This window comes from Peromyscus eremicus, chromosome 8a (genome assembly GCF_949786415.1).
Source record: "Peromyscus eremicus chromosome 8a, PerEre_H2_v1, whole genome shotgun sequence".
Taxonomy (NCBI): Eukaryota; Metazoa; Chordata; class Mammalia; order Rodentia; family Cricetidae; genus Peromyscus; species Peromyscus eremicus.
Genome location: NC_081423.1, coordinates 99,296,857 through 99,313,475, shown reverse-complemented (window position 1 = coordinate 99,313,475; position 16,619 = coordinate 99,296,857). Strand labels below are relative to the sequence as shown.

Genomic DNA, 16,619 nt, shown 5'->3' with positions numbered 1-16,619 from the left:
GGACGGGGGCGCTGCAGGTGGCCGAGGGAGGCACTCACATTACCTGCTGTTGGGTGGGCTCACATTCATTTTTTGTTGGCGGCGGCGGCGGTGAGGGTAACCGAACAGTCCAGAAATGCTCCCCATAGACCGTGCTCCTGCAGACACCATGTCCCCCTGCATACATTCCACCTCCCCTAAGAAGGCTGTTTCCCCTGGGCTGAGGCCTGGGGTGGGGGATGCCGTACTCTGCGAAGTCCATCCTCGCCCCACCCCATCTAGACATCTTGATCAGAATTAAAAGGCAGGAAAAATCTCCAGTGCAGGAAGTTGGCCATCCTTGTTGTGTGTCCGTGGCTCCTTTCCTGTTTGTGCATCAGGAATCTAATTCATAACAGTCCCTCATGTCCCTTCTTCTCTCACACTGCACCTGCCATCAACCCTGCCCACCTGTCTCCTGCAGGGAAGACAAAGGCATGCAGCCTCCCAGTTCCCCTTTCTGGTGCCTTCTGGGCCCTGAACTGGCAGAGGAATCCAGAAATCAGGGGCCTGCTCTGTTTCCCATCCGTGCCCCTCAGCACCCTGTGTAGATTCCTCTTTGCTGTATCCTCAGCCTCCGGTGACCCCTTGAGAACTGGAGAGAGCGAGCTACTCAGAGGCAGCTGAACCAAACATGGTACATACACCTCACCAGGCCTGGGACCCTCCTCAGGTACTGGCTTAAAAAACATTGGCCTAAATTTGTCCATGGGACCCAGCGATTTCCCAACGAGGTGAAAACAGACATTTATGTGAAAATCTGCACTCAGGTACAGTGTAGTGTTCACAGCGCTCCACAGTGGAAGTTGGCCTAATGGTCCTCATATGATGGCCATGTATACAAAACGTGGTCCCACCCTGCAACGGAGCATCCTTCCTCCATGAAAAGAGGTACATTTGCACAGGAAAAAAAACCCCATCTATGGATGTTTCAGGGACCCAATGCGCATCCCTCCCATCGGGTCTACTTCTCTAGAGAACCGTGATGAATACAGAGTCTACAAACCCCACTAGACAATCTTAAGCTTAAGAATCAGAAGTTTGAGGTCATCCTCAGCTACATAGTGAGTTTGAAGCAGCTGGCTACACGAAACCCTGTCTCAAAAAAAAACAAAAAACAACTGAACAATGACCCGGCAGTGTGGGGACATCCCCAACACATAAGTGGGCAGTATCCACCTCACCACAGCTGTCCATACCCAGCCCAGGCCCATGAACCAGGCTGTGTGGCTCCCACAGGGACAACCTTCCCATATGCAGTCCCCCTGAGAATGGGGCTCTCAGCTGCCTTTTTTTTCCCTGGGCCTGTCTATCATGGTCATGCTGTAGTCATAAAGATGCTTATAAAGGTCTGTAGATTTTAGTGTCCCTGTGTGCCATGGGCTGGAATCAGTCAAGCCACAGATACTTTTAAATAAAGGAAGACAGCAACAGAAACAGCCAGAGACCCAGGGAAGGGCTAATTGTGTGCTCCAGCGTCTCTGCGCAGTCGAGACACTGGGTAAAAGCTGACTCCCATTTCAAAGACTCAAGGGCCCAGGCCTTGCAGCTCCCTGCAACCAGAGCTGAGGGATCCAGAAATGAGGTCTGCTGGGCCCCCAACAGGGACCTGGAACCCACATGCTGAGTGTTCCCAGGAGGACATAGCCTCCTTCTCACAAGAGTGGCGTAAGCCCACTTGTTAGGGCCACATGGCCCCATAGGGAGGGGTGCCTCTTTATGGTTCAAGGTTAAATGGACAGTGGGGCTGTTAGCAAGGCACAAGGTAGGGGCATCCATAACTTCCTCCACCACCCCCAAACTTCCAGGCCTCTCAGGGGGCAGCTCCCCCCAGCTCCCACGAACTAAGAGTGGAGAAGACTGCTGACTCAGAAAGACGGAGAGTAGAGACACTGAAATCCATGCAGTAAGGTCATCTGACAATGGGCCCGGCCGCGGGCGGCAGAAGGCCTCCCAGACCAAGACTGGGTCACTGTCGCAACGGCTTGTCCTCCATGTGGACAGATGCTCCACTGCACTGTGAAATGCATCTGTGAACCCGTGAAAGAAGGCGGCTGTGGCCCCAGGGCAGCCTGAAGACTCTGCAGGAGATGCAATGGGATCCAGACCACGGTTAACCCTGAGCAGGCTGGGAGGCGGCCATGACACGTGGCAGGATGCAAAGGAACAGCTGAGCACCAGCCTGGGAGCAGCCTGGCTGTTCCAGGCGAGCAGGAAGCAGGCAAGGTCTGAGGGAGGGTGGTGTGGGAGCGGCGCCTGGGACAGCAGCTTTCGAAGTAGCTGTTGGTTGTGGGGATACCCCGACGTTTCCTCACTTGCTACATCTCCAGGATCCAGGGACCCACACTCTCCAAGTTCTCCCCGTCCCCTGAACACGCCTACACTGCCAAACCTGAGTAGCCCCGCCCTGCTGCCTCAAACCAGAGCTATCTTGGCTCCAGCACAGTGGAAATCTTAGGGCCCCAGGCGCCACCTCTAGTTCGAGCCCTGGGACTGATATTATTACCCAGTAGGTTCAGAAACTTCTGGAAGACCTATCCTGTATGACTCCTGTCAGCAGCTGCAGCCCAGGACACTTTAGATCTCTATTCTCCATATTCGATGTGGATGGGCTGGATTACCTCCATGCACCCCAGGAAAGCTTCACAGAGCTCAGCATCTTTGGGGTGCTAACGTATAAGAGTCAAAGTGGAATGTCACAGAATGTCACAACTCTGCCACTGTTCAGGGAGACCTGGCACACAAGTGGCTGAACTGATAGCCAAGGGTCCAACTCACAGGGACAGCAGCCTCCTCCCTCCTGACACATGTTCTGCACTGGCCACGCTCCAGAAGTCACCAGCAAGAGGAAGTAACAACTCTCCTAGATGCCAGGGAGGTTCACTAGGTCCCAGGGAACTCAGCCAACCTTCCCACATGGAGGTAGAGACACAGAATCCGCCCCTCGGGTTGCTGGGGATTTTGACTCTGTCCAGGGCGGCTCAGTGGGGGAACCTCATCCACAGCCTAACCAATTCTGCACAGTGAACTTGGCTTTCCCTTTGATAAGGAGGCTCTGGGGCTGGGGAGTCAGGTCACTGGGTCGGGGGCTTGCCGCACAAGCATGAGGATCGGAGTTGGATCCCTCAGAACCCACGCCGAAAAATGGGTGTGTGGTGGGCACTAGTAATCCCGGGAATCCCAGAACTGGGAAGGAGGCAGGTGGATTCTTGCTCCTGGACAGCCACCCTGGCTGAATGGGTAAGCTCCAGGTAAAAGCGATGAGACCCTATGCCAAAATACAAAAATACAGAGAGACAGCCCCCAAGGTTGACCTCAGGTATGTGCGTGCACACGTGCACCAAGCAGAAAAGCCAGGCATCCACAGTGACCTCAGTCACCAAGCCACCAAGCTTACAGTTATGGGAGAGAGGCAGGGAGGAAGAATCCCACAAGGCCCCTGAGCTAACCTTGGTGGAACCACAGAACATTTGGATCGAAGCAGAAAATCTGAGGTCACACAAAGCTGGCCGCTCATTCACTCAAACATTAACCAAACAAGCACCTAGATCATCCAGAATGGGGACACAGAGATCGATAAATCTTAGTGACCACTGAGAAGGGCAGGCAGGACACTAAGATCACCACTGAACAGGAGGGTCAGCTACAGCCACATACATTCAGGGCCAGACCTGGCCAGTAGACTTGTGTAGCACTGTGGCTGGACCAGGCTTGCCTGGCAGGGCCTATCTTATCTCCTCCTCCAGTGGTGACAGGCACCTGGACCAAGGCCTGGGAGATAAGAGATCCTGATAGGGACAGAGCTCTGAGCGCATTCCACTGTGGAAAGACAACTGTCCTCACGACCTCTGGTGACCAAGGTATGCTCAGCACCCAGCACCCAACACCCAACACCCAAAAGCGGGGCAGAACCCCTGTGCAGTGGCACACCCCTGTAACCCCAGCACTTGGGAGGCCAAGGCAGCAGGCACGTAAATTCAAGGCTGGCCTGGGTTACAGAATCAGACCTTGCCTCAAATAACCAAACAAGAGACGGAGCTACAGCTCAGCTAGCGGGGTGCTTACTTAGCGCGGGGTGCTCACTTAGCGCGGGGTGCTTACTTAGCACGGGGTGCTCACTTAGCACTGACGAGGCCTTGGGTTCAATCCCCAGGAGGATTATTAGTACAGATAGATCATCCACATAGAGCATTTTAGGCAAGTCCCTGTTTCAAAACACAAACAGGGCGAGACTTCAGCCCCAGGACGGGGACCTCCAATGGACAGAAGTAGGATTGAAAACAAGGGTGACTTCCTATCAGTCCTCATGTGGCCAGCCAACAGCTGGGATTCCAAATGAAGCCTGAGGCGCTCAAGGGCTGGCACCTCAGGATGCTGCCCCCGCCTCCCCTCCCCAGCTCTTGGCTTCAGGAAGATGCTAAGTAATCGGGAGGGGGCGGAGTCCAGGGCAAGACCCACCCACTGTACAGATTAGAACATCTACAGACTGTGTTTAAGCCAGCTGCCCTGCCCCACAGCCAGCCAATAGCCTTGTATCTTCAAATAAAAATGTGTGTGTGTGTGTGTGTGTGTGTGTGTGTGCGCGTGCGCGCGCGCGCGCGCGCGCGTGCGTGTGCCATGGCACAGCGCATGTTTAAAGGTCAGGAGACAGTTCTCTCCTTCTACCATGTGGAGTCCAGGGATAGGACTCACATTGTAAAGGCTGACAGCAAGCATTTTGTTTTGTTTTTTGAGACGGGGTTTCTCTGTGTAGCCCTGGTTGTCCTGGAATTCACTCTGTAGACCAGGCTGGCCTCGAACTCAGAGACCTGCCTGCCTCTGCCTTCTGAGGGCTGGTGTAAAAGGAGGTGCACGGATATTGTCCAGCATGACAGCAAACGTCTTTTTACCCAGTGGGCCATCTCACCAGCCCCAAGGCTTGGTGTCTTTCAAGACCCTTTGTGATGAGCTGTACCCTGCCCTAAAAGAAGCCAAGGCCTCACCCCCGTGCCAGTGGGAGTCTGCAGAAGAAGTGAGTTGGGTACAACAGAGAGCTCAGCCTGCAGAGCTGGGCAGTGCAACCAGAGGAGTGAGGACAGAGGCTGGGAGGGGCTGCAGGAAGCCGAGACCAGGTCCACCGGCCCTTAGTACAAAGCCCTCTTTACCAGGCTCACAGCCCGAGACGGTGTGCTCCTCAGGGTGCATGGCAGAGAACAGTTCTAGGAAAGAGACAGGTGAGCCATGGGAGCCTCGGGCACCAAGGCGGGCTCAGCATGCAGCCAAGTGTGGGTGGGGTGGGATTCAAGGCAGCTGCAGGAGGTCTCGGGTGTGGAGTGCACAAATGCCCACCTCCTCACATGCAGGTAGGAGCCCCCCCCCCCCCCCCCCCCCCGTCCACTCACAAAACACACAGCAGCCACCCTGACAAGTCGTCCTTGGGAAGGAGTCCAAGGCTCTGGAGCTCCCGAGGGCAGGTCTCTACCTGCCCAAGGAACACAGCGGTGCTCAATAAACAATCAAAGTTTAAAGGCGGAAGGCAGAGTCTGAAGAGGTGTCCTGGCTAAGGGGGGAGTTGGCCTGAAACTTCTCTAGAGACCAAACTGTAGGAAGTTGGACCCTCTCAGTGGGGTACCACCACTCCCAGGCCATTTCCTAACGCTCGGCTGGCAAATACTAGCCTAGTCTACAGCGAGGGGGATGGTAAGGACGGTGAGGGGGGATGGTAAGGAGGCAGGAGGCCCACCTAGGCTCTGCCAGTGGCCATTGGGTTTTTGGCCTATTTGCATTAAAATAAAGCTGTTCTTCCCACACGCCGCCGGGTCAGCTAGTGGGAGAGGGAGCCTAGAAACTTCCGGGGTGGTGTGGGAAAGCCAGGAGAGACTGTGCTGTGTGAAGGATTGGGAGAGCGGAAATGGAGCCTCAGTGCTGGCTTCCTAGACCTTTGACACAGGCAGAGAATCTGTGCTGCCCCAGGCCGTGGGGCCCTCTCTGTACAAGGGGGCCTCAGCCCCGGCAGAGCCACCCTATCTGACACAACAGGAAGTTGGGGACGATACTGTGGCAGGGAAGGGTGGGGGCGGGGAGCACAGGCATTGTGGTTGCCCAATGGGTAGAGGGCTCCTGTGTCAATGTCCCAGAGCTGTTCTCACAGCTAAGGACAGTGGATCTGGTGCTTGGAGGGCTCCCAAGGCCCAAGAAGCTCCCTCCTGGACCTGGCATAATGGGACTTGTCTCACACTTGCTACATGTGGCCCTGGGAATCCGGCCTCCTCCTCACCGCAGCTGACTTCCACCTAGGGCTGTCACCACCCCACACACAGTAGGTTCTTCATACCAGCTGAGGTGTCACCATGATGGCCCACAGGGGCCACACGGTAGACACAGGAATGCACTCCAGTAGATGCAACAGAACCTGGGGTGACCCAATATAGAAATGACCAGGGGACTGAAGGGGCGGGCCAGGTCAGTCACAACTCGGATCCCCAGAGAGCAATGCTTACAACGAAGAGTCCTGGCCAGGCATGGTGATGCACACCTCTAATCCCTGCACTCAGGAAGCTGAGGCAGCAGGACGGCTGTGAGTTCGAAGCTGCCTTTTGTGGCTACCTCATACCACTAAAGAGACCCAAAAAGAGAAGGATGAACCACCTTCCCAAACAGACCTTGGGTGGAGGCTTAATAAGCACATTTTTTCCTATTTGCTGAAAAGGAGCCCCCTGGCTGCCAAGGGAAGCTGGGCAAAGAGAGTGATAGACATGTGTGTAAATGCCCCAAGAGCCCCATAAAGCTAGGAGCAAAGTGTGAATGAAGGAGGCCCTACACCAGGAAACTCTGCTGTCCTCCGGGTTTTCCACATGAGATCCGAACCAAATTCCAACTCTGCCCAACACAGAGCAGCCAGAACCCGCTACTGGGCTTCTTCCGGGTGATACATTTTTCTCAAAGAAAAGGAATCTCACACTTCTCTTGGGGAGCAGACATGCTGCTCCCCAGACCTCTGTCCAAGAGCCAGCAGCTTTTCCTCAGAACAGGGGTGGGGGTGGGGGTGCATCCAGTCGGTCGGAAGCTTAGGCAGTCTTCAGGGATTTGCCTCTGTCCCTCTGTGCTTGGGTGCAAGCGACCATTCTCTGTGCTAGCTGGGGTACCTCACATCGTCTCAGCTGCAAAGCCTGCTGGAGGACACTTCCTGCCCTGGCTCTGACACAGAGGACAGGTTCCAACACATGGCTCCACAAGGCAGACACCCCCATCGAACATTCTCTAGCAAAACAAATGCATACCAACCCCCCACCCCACCCAGCAACACCCTCCTGGGCTCAGCACATCTCAAGAACCCAAAGCCGACAGACAGTACATACATTTGACGGTGGTGTCCCCATCACAGGTCACCCCTGTGGTCGCTGATTTACCACCTTTTAAGAGCTGGCAGTTACTAATTTCCAGTCAGCGTTGGAAGCCGCCCACTATTAGAAGCTGATAACTCTATGTGGAGAGATTTTTTGCTAGAAGCATCCAATTCACCTCTGTTCCTGCCCCGGCTGGAAATCAGAAGCCCCTTGCGGAGGCAACGTGCTCCAAGACACTCCCCATCACTCAGAGGAGTTGGCCAAACATTTACAAAGAGATAGCTGTGACCACACAAAGCCCCTTTTTCTTCTATTCTGCGATCGAAAATCTGGTTCCCGCGTGGAGACCCGGCATCCCGCCACCCATTCTCCCAGGAACCCAGGGCTGGACTGCCAGCCAGAACCCCAGGCCCCGGGGCGACCTGGATCCCAGCCTCTCTGCACCCATCGGGGCCGGCCAGGCGGGCCCCACCACCTGGAGGCCCCCGGAGCAAGCTGTGAGAGGCTGGAAGAACAAAGAGCGAGGACTCACCCCAGCAGCTGAAAGTCGGGCTGCCTGGACGCTGGAGAGCTGCGGCCCGCCCACCGGGTCACATGGCTCGGAGCCGAGCAGAGGATCAAAGGGGCTTTGTGGCCTCGGAACAAGGAGCCTCCCAGAGTGTGGGGCAGAGAGGTAGGAGGGCTCAGGACGGCCCGCGGAGGGAGGCTAGATGGGGAACTGCCCTGAGGGGCAGGGCAAGGGGACGAGGAGGCGGGGAGAGGCGCACCGGCTGCAGGCGACAGCGGCAGGGCGAGCCTAAGGGCCTCTCCGCTCAACACACCAAGGAGCAGTCTGGGCCACTAAGAGGAAAATGACAGGGTGCACAGTATGGACCTTGGAGCCATGCAGCTCCAGCCTCTAACCTGTGTTTGCCCAAGTCTGTGTCAATCAAGAACCACAGGACCTCTTCCCAGCAAGCATGGCTTTCCGTTGACCCAGCGCATGGTACCCGGCCTGGCTCCACCCCCACCCGGTCGATAATAGGCACGCACCTTGGTTTTCAGGCAGCCTTCTCCCAAAGCCCTGACCCCCAGAGGCTCTGGGCAGCTGAGACAGCACAGCCACCCTGCTTAGAGCGGGCTCTGCTGGTTACAACCAAAGGACCCGGGGCTGGGGCTGAGGCTGAGCTGGGGCGGGCTCACCCTGACTCTCTGCTCTGGAGCCTCAGGGACTCCGAATGTGTTCTGACGCCTCCTTCTTCTTCTTCCCACCGCTCCGATCCTCCTTGGGGGCTGGGCAATGAGTCAGGAGTCTCCTCCCATTCCTTGCAGACCCCTGTGATGTTCTGGGACCCTGAGAGTGATGGGCCAGGGGATCCAAAGGATAGGAGCTGACACTTCTGGGGCTGGGCCTGGATGATGGGATCTGCCAGACCCCATAACCTCTGACCTGGAATGAGTCACTCCCAGGCTCAGGCATGGCCATGGTGGCCCTAGGCCAGCTCCCACACTGGGAGTGCTGGGGGTGGGACTGGAGGTTGCTTAGAGCAGGGAGCAATTAGCTCAAGTGGAGAGGAGTCTTTAGTAACTCTGGAGGGGCCTCAGGGCCAGTGACAGATTTCCCCATGTGACTTCAATCCCCTTGTCTGCAGGAACAACTGCCCCAAAGCCTCCCCTGGTATATGCACACTTCCATATTCTATCCCCAGCCCAGCTCCACCCTACCAGCTGAACGCAGGCCTCGGGTCCATCCTGCAGATCTTTGGAATCTGCCTTCCCAGTCTGGAGCTGATACACCAACTCTAGTCACAGCTAAAACAGCAGGTCCCTTCAAACCAGGAGGGGCTCTCCCTCCCTAACTCCCTCCTACCCTCTTGCCACCAACCCCTGGCAGTCAGTTGAGGGACTCCTATCAACCCAAGTCAAAGCTGACCACCAACTGCCCTACTGGCTCCCCCTCCTGGGGGCACAGGGCTTCCTCCTGAACCTCACACAGTCCCCCAGATCTCTAAGGCCCCCTGAGGGCAGCTCCGGCAAGCCCCTGCTCTCCAGATTCCAGGCCTGGGAAGTCACACGGGGGGTGCCCTGCACAGGGTGACTTGTGCTGCTCACCCTCATCTAACACAATCACATGGGGGTCTCCAGATCATGAGGGGGGTGCCCAGGGCATAAGGGGCTCTCAGGGGTTGCTTTCCCAAACAGGACATCCATCTTCAAGTGGGGAGGTTCTCGGCTCTCCCAGTCAGAGAAGTAGCCTGACCGTAACCCAAGTACCATCCAGCCCTCTGGCACAAGGCCCAAGATGCAAGTTACAGATGGAGCCTTAAACTTCTAGCTGCCACAGGGAGAAAATGTGAGGAATCATGTGGCCTGTTTTAATTGATCTCACAGAGCCAAAACATTATCAGTTCAAGATGTCATCAACATGAAAATGGCAGAGATATTTCACATACTTCATCCTTTTCGTGCCAAGACGCTGGAGTCCAGAATGCATCTGACTGACTCCTCTGGCACACTCTCATGCAATCAGCCTTGTGTCAGGGGCATGACAGCCCTGTGTGCTGGACAGGAGGGCACGACTGTACTCTGTACCCTGTCACTCTTCTTACTGAAGAGCCATTGATCCAGAAGCCTTCTTGGAGACCCTGGTCACTTCTAGAACCAGATCGTCAAGCCATATTTAGGGGTAGAGAGGACACAGCCCACTGAAAAATACATCTGTAAAATCATGTTGAGGGACTGGAGGGATGGCTCAGTGGTTAAGAGCACATGTTGTGAACCAGGCGGTGGTAGGTAGGTGGTGGCGCACGCCTTTAATCCCAGCACTTGGGAAGCAGAAGCAGGCGGATCTCTGTGAGTTTGAGGCCAGCCTGGTCTACAGATTGAGTTCCAGGACAGCCAGAGCTACACAGAGAAACCCTGTCTTGAAAAACCTGGGGGGTGGAGGGTGGGGAACATACACATTGGTCCTCCAGAAGGAGGACCAGAGTTTGGTTCCCAGAACCCATGTCAAGCAGCTCACAACTGCCTGTAACTCCAGCTCCAAGGGGATCTGACTTCTCTGGCCTCTCTAGGCATCTACATTCATGTGAATGCACCTACATACACACATCTGCACTCATGTGCATGCGCCTACATACAAACATCTGCACTCATGTGCATGCACCTACACACACATCTGCACTCATGTGCATGCACCTACACACACAAGTAATTTTTTAAAGAAATCAGTCAGTCAATCAATATTTTTAAGGAGTATTAAGGAGCCAGGCATAGTGGAGGGTAGGAGGATCAGGAATTCAGGACCAACCTCAGGTACATATCAAGTTCAAGGCCAACTTGGTCTACATGAGACTTTGTCCTTTAAAAAAAAAAAAAGATTTGTTTTTATTTTATGTGTATGGGTGTTTTGCCTTCAAGCATGTGCACACATGCGTTCAGTGCTTGAGGAGGCCAGGAAAGGGGGTTAGACCCCCTGGAACTGAAGTTATAGGTGGTTGTGAGCCACCATGTGATGCTGGGGACCAAACCCCAGCCCTCTGGAAGAGCAGTAAATGTTCTTAACTGCTGAGCCATCTCTCCAACTGAGACCTTGCCTCTTTTTAAAAAGGTTGTGATGTTGGAAAAGCTCTTGCCTGATATGCATGAAGCCTTTGATGCTCAACCCTGCATATTTGGGGCATGGTGGCACACTCCTGTAATCCTCTACATAGCTTGTAGAGGAGTTGTTCAGGGTCATCCTTGGCTACATAGTGAGCTGGAGGCCAGCCTGGGCTATGTGAGACAGTCTCAAACAGAGACCCCAGAGCAGTGTCCCCAAGTTCACTGTTCGGAAGGAGAGCTTCTCATAAGGAATCAACTCAGTGAATGCCTGGCCACACACCATGCAGACTGTGCCAAGGACGCCATCAGCTCTCTACTGGATGTCTCTTTGCATTCATACTTGTTTGAAGGGACGTGGGACGATTAGCCCAACCCACAGGGAGCCAGCTGCTGGCCTGACTCACTGCATGTTGCCATAAACTTTTTTTGAGTAGATTGCCCCTAAATCCTAAAGCTTGGATATGCAGAAGACCTGGGGTGAGGAAGCTACCCAGGGTCATGTACAATGAACTCAGAAAGCAAGTAGACACTCAGGCCTAGACCTCTAGGCAAAGAGCAAGAGAGGAGGGGTGACAGACAGACACCCAGGCTACTTCAACTCCTGCCCTTCCGGAGCCTGGGTCTCCATCCACACATTGGCTTCCGCCCCATGTATATCCTTCCAACAGCCAACTCATCAAGCTGTGTTTATTTATTCTAAAGTCACATAGGAGCACACTTTAAAAAGAATTCCCAGAGAGAGAGAAAGCAGACTAGTGGCTGCCAAGGGTGAGGGGTTGACATGGAGCTGGCTCCTTAAGATGTGGGGTTTCCACTGTGTGGCGATGAAGGCTGGCAGAGTGGTGCTGGCTGTGCTGCATGAAGAACACTTACATTAGGAGCAGGGGTGATGGGGGTGGGGGGACCCGTTTACATTCCACCTGCATCGGCAGCCCGGGATAGCCTCAAACTCTAGGTCTTCTCGCCTCAGCCTCCCTGGGGTCATGATGACAGGTGTACATCACCACACCAGCTAGAAGTGTGTGTGTGTGTGTGTGTGTGTGTGTGTGTGCGTGTGTGTGACTGAATGTGGGACTGAGGATTCAGCTGGGTCTGTGGGCTGCTCACCTGGCATGCATAGAGCCATAGGTTCAATCTCCCAGCACCACATAACCCAGCTGTGGTGGCAAGTAACTGTAATCTCAACACTTGAGGTGGAGGCAGGAGGATTAGCATTCAGGGTTATCCTTGGAAGAAAGCCTGGGCAATACATAAGACTATATCTTTAAAAACTTTTTTAAAGAATTAAATGTATTGTTTTTTTCCTTTCTTTACCCAATTTATTTTAGCATTTTATGCCTTAGAACTATAATGTTTTGAGACACACCAGGATGACCAACGTCCTGTTCGTGGCCTGAAGGGTGCAGTAACTTTACATGACCAGGCGACTTTTGGATCTGAATACAGACAGTGACATGAAGAGTGACCCAGATGTCCTGACCAGAAGGAGACACAGGAGGTTTGATCACAGGATATGAGGTGACCATAAAGTGACAGAGGCAGAGATCAATGTAGCTCCACAAGCCAAGGGATGTAAACAGCCACCAGAGCAAGAAGAGACCAGGGACAGATCTCTGGAGCCTTCTGCAGGAACCCAACTTTGGCATCAGTCCTGTGGGCCTGTTTAGATTTCAGTTCTTCATAACCCTAACACGGTCACTGTCTGTTGCTGCATGGTTTGGGCACTTACTTTACCAGCCACAGGAAGCTAATGCGCCCCCTCTAGCCCCTTTGATCCACAGAACTTAAAGGTTAGCAGGCAGGGAGGTACACTCTCAAGCAGTGCAGCAGGGATGCCATCCTTCTGGCTCCTGAGTGGACTCCTGGGATATTCCCAAGCCTGGTCCACATCCAACAAGCCTCACCCTAAGGCAGAGGAAGCCCCTACCCTTTGCTAGGCACTTGGCCAATGTGTGATGGCTGAAAAAAGCCCCCTACTGAGTCCTTGCCCATGCTGGCCTGGTGGGAGCAGCATCCACAGTCCTTCTTGGTGATAGTAGGGGTTCCACCTCCTCTGAAGCCAATGAGAAGATGAGCCCAATACAGACCCATTTCAGAGGCTGACACCTGCCAGGAAGCAAAGGACACCCACAGTCCACTCTATACACAGCATCAAGACAGCAGAAAAGAGGGATGTATGCACATGTGTGAGTGTGGTACACACACACACACACACACACACACACACACACACACACACACACACGTGCGCGCCCTGTTCTCTCCCAATAGGCACCTGGCTTGCACAAAGGTCACCTTCCTGCCAACTGCCTTCCATCTACCCAGGCAACAGCTCACAAATACAGCAGATGCTTTCAACCAAATGCCAAGAAAAATATCCCTCCTGCCCCTCTGAGGCTCTGTGGGGGGGGGGGGGGGCGGACAGGGGCAGGGCTGGCACTTGTCAATATGCTGTGTGGCATGTATGGGCGCCCTGGGGGCCATTCATGTGCCTCCTATACCACCAAAAGCTGCAAGAAACAGCCTGCCAAGTGGCCTTGAGGGAAGGCCCGAGGCAGGTGTAAGTGGCACTAGGGAGGGAGAGGTCCCTGGGAAGTGTGTCACCACCGCAGACAGTGGCTTACAATGGGTCCTGGGGTCGTCAGGTGCCACTGCAGGTCCCCGTCTGGGCCCAGGTGAACCAATGATGCCCTCTTCCAACTGTTGATTCTCTACAGCCCGACCTCTTGGCCCACTCACTTCTCGGCCCTGGCCATCTGGCCTCTGTCCACCACACATCTCCAGGGCTCTGGAGGATTCCTTATGGCCCATCTCCATCCATGCTCACCAATCCTGAGGACAGCCCTTCCTTGAAGGACCCTTCCTGGGACCTATTTCCCTCTCACTTCTCAACGTGGCTCCCTGGGGCGACCTCCCCTCTGCCTCCTTCACGGTTCTGGTTCCAAGCCCCTCCCAGCACCAACCCATCTCTCCAGGTGGCTCTCGGGCCACACCCCTCCTCTCTCTATGGTCCAGGACATACATGTCTGAGATCCCAGCCTCAGCTGCCCATGCCCTGCCCCTCCAGCCCTAATGCTTAGCTTTTCCAGTGTGACAGCTGCCCCTTCCTGCCACACCCCATGCAGCTGGTGGTAATATCCATTCCTCAATCCCTCACTGCAGTCTACTTCCTGTCTTCCTCCTTTTCTCATACAACTTCCTGTGCCACAGCGGAGTCTTCCTTGGGCTGAGTACTCCTGCACCCTGGCACATCGAACCTCAGCCTGCACTGGTTTCTAAGAACACTGGTACTCCTTTTTTCAGACATTACTACCTCCAGGAAGCCCTCTCTATGTTCACCACCACGGGTGACATGCCCCCACCCCCAACCTGGGTCCCTCCATGGCTTGGAGGACTTGCCACGACTCCACAGGCCCTGCCCCCTCCTGGTCTCCTTGATAACCACAGGGCCGGATGGGCCTGTTTCCTCCTTTCTAAGAAGCCTCGCCACACTCCCATCAGAGAGCAGCACCCAACTGCAGGCCTTGGTGATGCACACCTGTGATTCCAGCATGTGACAAGCCGAGGCAGGAGGATTGAGTTTTGAAACCAGCCTGAGCTACATTGCAAGACTGTCTCAAACACACAAAAGCTGTATCAGCCATGTGTCTTCTGTGCTATCTTTTTTTATTTTTTTTTTTTTGAGACAGAGTTTCTCTGTGTAACAGTCCTGGCTGTACTGGAACTCACTCTGTAGACCAGGCTGGCCTCAAACTCACAGAGATCTGCCTGTATCTGCCTCCTGAGTGCTGGGATTAAAGGTCAGCCTAAAGTGTGACCCTGGTGTTCGCAGCCAACTCTCGTACTTCATTGTGACCACCACCCTACCTTGCAGATCAGTTCCAGCCTCTGACACCCCCTCCCTCAGGCCCTTCACCTCACCCCAACCAAATGCAGCCGAAAACCCACCAGACCCACAGATTTCCACGACAAAGACGAGTCCCAAAGCACCTAGATGTCCAGCCCTGTGGGCTCCTCGGCACCAAGAGGAGACTGGCAGGCTGGGTACTCCAGGCTGCTGTCAGCGAAGCTCCTGGTCTCCCCACCCTGCAGTCAGGACAGAACCCACACACCTGAGGTCCTTAGATGCTGGATTTTAACTGTTTTGGTGTTTCCGATGGCACCCCAGGCCCAGGTGATGGGGAGGGGGAGCACAGAAGGCAAGTTCATTTGGCTTCTAAAAATAGGCTCAGCAAGGCCCGATTCTCAATCTGAACAGCATAGCATTCTCCATGTAATTACAGGGAGTGGGACCTCCACCTATGGTGGGGGGAACCCCAGAAGTATTACCTGTCATCCAGGAAGTCTCTAATGTGTAGCTGGGATTGAGAACTGCTGGCTTAGGACCAAATGTGGGCATACACACTTCTAAGAGTTGTGCTAAGATTGGCTGAGCGTGCTGAGACCCGAGGGGGACAGTGTCATTCAGAGCTGGGACACTCCACACCTCCCCCTTGGGTAACCTTTGTGCAAGATGCTCGCTGGCATGGGGATACTGATCCTGTTTATGAGCTACCAAGGTGTGTGAGAATTCTAACTGGGCAAGCATGCTCATCTCTAAGACGGGGATTCTCGCTTACTAACGAGGAAGAGGGACACCAGGGAGAGAGGAAAGATGGCCTGTGCAAACAGAGCAGCAGCCTCCTGAGCAGGAGCCTCCTGGGCTGGAGGAGGGTGGAGGGCGTGGTCACCGGCAGCTGGGAAGAAAGGAGTGGCTACCGGCTACAAGGATGGAGTAGGCAGAAACTACTGCTGCCTGCCTGCTTTGCGTGTCGGTGCTTGAGACAGCGATGTCGCGTGCAAAAGGTCTTCTGGGCATGTTTTCCCCGAGATTCATGTTAACACTGTCAGCACTGTGAGGATTTTATCCCCACGTACAAAGGCCAGGGCTCTGGGTGCCTCACAGACACAAGGCCTAACACAAAGTCAAGATGAGAGGCTGAGAAGATGGCTCAGCAGGTAAGAGCACTTGTTGCAAGAACACGAGGACCTGAGTTTGAATCCCCAGCACCGACATGAAAGGTCACATGGGCCCCAGTGCTGTGGGAGGGCCCTGGCTGCCAGCCCAGCTCCAGGCTCAGTGAGAGACCTTCTCAAAGGAATCAGGGAGAGAGTGACAGAGCATCCTTCTCTAGCCGCCACATGAACACACAGGAACACACACACACACACACACACACACACACACACACACACACACACGCATGCGCCATGCACAGCTGAAAGAGACAAGATGAAGTGACAGCAGATGGTGGCTTGTAGCTCCTGGCCAGGGCCTGTGGTACTTAAGAACAGCAAGAGTCCCGAAATCCAGACCTCCCTGGGAAGTAGCCCTCACACTCGATGGACTTGACGGGGCAAAGGCCTTTGAAAGCCGTAAGGAAGCCACTCCAGGGTCTCTGGGAGGAAGAAGAGGGGCAAGTAGGAAGCTGGAGACACGGGCGATGGCAAGCGTCAGAGTGCCCCTTGGCATGTCCAGTCCAGGACAAGATGGTCACAGAGGCTGGGCAGCAGGTAGCTGCTCCATCCACACGCATTCAGCTCAAAGACTGACTTATGGTCACAGGCAAGAACCTGGCTCTGCAAGCTCCCAGGGAAGGGAGGACTGGGCCAAGAGCACCTCCTGCTTCAGGCCCAGCATCTCCGGCCAGAGGA

The 16,619-nt window shown here is 54.6% G+C and overlaps 1 protein-coding gene across 5 annotated transcripts in view; it reads right to left on the bottom strand.

The window, feature by feature from the left end:
- Septin9 (septin 9) overlaps window positions 1-16,619 on the bottom strand; it is a 168,979-nt gene that overhangs the window by 23,195 nt on the left and 129,165 nt on the right. The window contains exon 1 of one of the 5 annotated variants that reach the window (XM_059272205.1): window positions 7,876-8,000. The exons of the other annotated variants lie outside the window; for them this stretch is intronic. The gene's annotated coding sequence lies outside the window, so the exon portion shown is untranslated. Of the gene's footprint in view, window positions 1-7,875; window positions 8,001-16,619 lie in introns of those variants that run through there. 5 annotated transcript variants of the gene reach the window in all.